Genomic DNA, 2,500 nt, shown 5'->3' on the forward strand with positions numbered 1-2,500 from the left:
GTAACCCTCGATTACTGGTCCAGGGTTCACACCATATTCAGCTGCATGCATCTCAAGTGAGGGGGCATGGGTTGAGTCACCAGCCAGTGCTGGACGTCTATGATGATAGCCGCAGTGGAGCCAGTGCTGGACGTCTACGGTGGGAGCCGCAGTGGCTTTGGATATCGGTAGACAGCCTACCCTACCCTATTAGTTTGTAAATCACACACACATGCATAGTGTTGGCCTGGAAATCCAGACCCAAATCCGAAAGATCAAGGGTCTGGCTACGAGTAATGAAAATCGCCAAACTCAAGGGGCGACACCAAGCATGCATTTGAAAATATCACTGCACACTGGCCCGCCTATATCAATACACCGATGTGATTGGTGCAGCTCGGCTCCATGGGCATAAGTAATGAGCTCTCACTCTCGCGAGAACTCTGGATTCACAGCATAGCATAATGTGAGATTTACTAAAACAGGTGGTTTCTTTGGACTGGTTAGTGTATGCAGTCTTTTAGACAAAAAGACATAAAGTGGTAGTGGACATTTGCAAGTCCAGGCCCAAGTACCTGGGGCTGAATCTAGACTATAAACTGGACTGGTCAGCAAACACAACGAATTTCACAAAAAGGGACAAAACTGGCTCTATTTCCTGAAGAGGCCTTAAACATCAGACATTTCATAATTCTCTTTTATGCTATGGTCTGACATGGGGCAACATAAAATACTACATCATTATCGACAGGAGACTTTGACACAGACAGAGGAGGGGTCACTAAGCCCATGCCGAGTCTTAACTCAACTTTGACCAAATGCACAGTTACAGTTTTTTCCTGCATCACTGCCCCCACCTGGCTAACCCACATGCAGACAGACAATTAGGCTACTGGCTGTATTAGCCTATACACACATGCAGACAGACAGTTAGGCTACTGGCTGTATTAGCCTCTACACACAATCTGTTTTGGTTCTTGTGCTTTGAACCTTCATTACTAGCTTTTGTTTTTCCAATTATCAACAAGTTGTATAGTTTTGTTTATTCCTATTGTTGTCTGCAAGTTTATATTTTATATTGTATATATGTACAGTAATTTTCACCTTGCTTGCATTGTTATTCAGCTTGCACTACTCACGGATATATAGGCCTACCATAGAACAGCAGACATATACTGATATATGCCATAGAATATATAGGAGAAAGGAAAAGGGTTTCAGCACCATGGACAGCAATAGAGACCCTTCCTCTTCCCTTTCTTCCTTCTTTCTGCAGTCTCTTGTGTCTCCCTGCTTGCTTTGGCCATTGAGTATATGGGAACACGGGGGTTGGGGTAGCTTGAGTATATAGGGACACAGGGGTAGGGGCAGCTTGAGTATATGGGAACACAGGGGTAGGGGCAGCTTAAGTATATGGGAACACAGAGGTTGGGGTAGCTTGAGTATATAGGGACACAGGGGTAGGGGCAGCTTGAGTATATGGGAACACAGGGGTAGGGGCAGCTTGAGTATATGGGAACACAGGGGTAGGGGCAGCTTAAGTATATGGGAATACAGGGGTAGGGGCAGCTTGAGTATATAGGGACACAGGGGTAGGGGCAGCTTGAGTATATGGGAACACAGAGGTTGGGGTAGCTTGAGTATATAGGGACACAGGGGTAGGGGCAGCTTAAGTATATGGGAATACAGGGGTAGAGGCAGCTTCACCTGGTCTCTACTAGTGTTTCAGATTGTTGGACCAAAGGCACAACTGATTAAAGGAAAGGAGAAAAGGCTGCACTTTGCATAAGTTCATCATTTTACTGCACAGACGCACTGAGCATACTGAAGAAGGCGCTGTGCCGAAACACGTCTGAGCAAATAAAATGAGTGATTAGGCAGTGTGGCCTTTCCTTCTTTTCTTTACACTGAGTATACCAACAAATCACCAACAGAACATGAAAACCATTTCTTCTTTCTTCTCAAACAAACCACCTCATAATCTACAAATAAAGAACGAAATATGATATATCACAATTCCCTGGTGCACTGAAAATAATTTATGTATACTGTTCTGTTTTGATAATTCAAGAAGTCCAAATAGCGCATGTGTCACATTACAAATAATTTTCCATGAACAATCAGTACCTATAGGCATTTTAGTACACAAGAACTCAAAACTGTGTAGGGGAAAAAAATTAAATATTCAAACTGTGTCATAAGTGTAAGATATGGGAGAGAAAATGTGATAAATCTCAATAGTTATGTATGTAAAACAACACCATTCTCTGCAGTAATAAACTCTCTTCCTCCATCTCTCTCCCTCTTTCTCTCCCATTCTCTCTTTCTCCCCCTCCCTCTCTCTCTCTTTCTCATTCTTCTTCTCCCGTTCTCTCCCCCTCTCCATCTCTCTTTCTCTCTCTCTTTCCCTCTCTCTCTTTCCCACCATCCCTCTGGATCTGGCAGTAGTAGCTGGTCACCATGGAAACAGCTCACGGTGCAGCCCCTGGGGACTGCAGGGGGTTGTGGGTAATGCTGGTAT

At 44.2% G+C, this 2,500-nt stretch overlaps 1 protein-coding gene across 1 annotated transcript in view; it reads right to left on the minus strand.

Annotated features, from left to right (window-relative positions):
- Positions 1-2,500, minus strand: part of ppp3cb (protein phosphatase 3, catalytic subunit, beta isozyme) — a 32,138-nt gene that overhangs the window by 20,832 nt on the left and 8,806 nt on the right. The window lies entirely within an intron of this gene.

The sequence above is a fragment of the Alosa pseudoharengus genome, unplaced genomic scaffold (assembly GCF_046254945.1).
Source record: "Alosa pseudoharengus isolate Yale_2024_CS ecotype anadromous, Long Island Sound unplaced genomic scaffold, YU_APseudo_1.1 YU_APseudo_1.1_scf_16, whole genome shotgun sequence".
Classification (NCBI taxonomy): Eukaryota; Metazoa; Chordata; class Actinopteri; order Clupeiformes; family Clupeidae; genus Alosa; species Alosa pseudoharengus.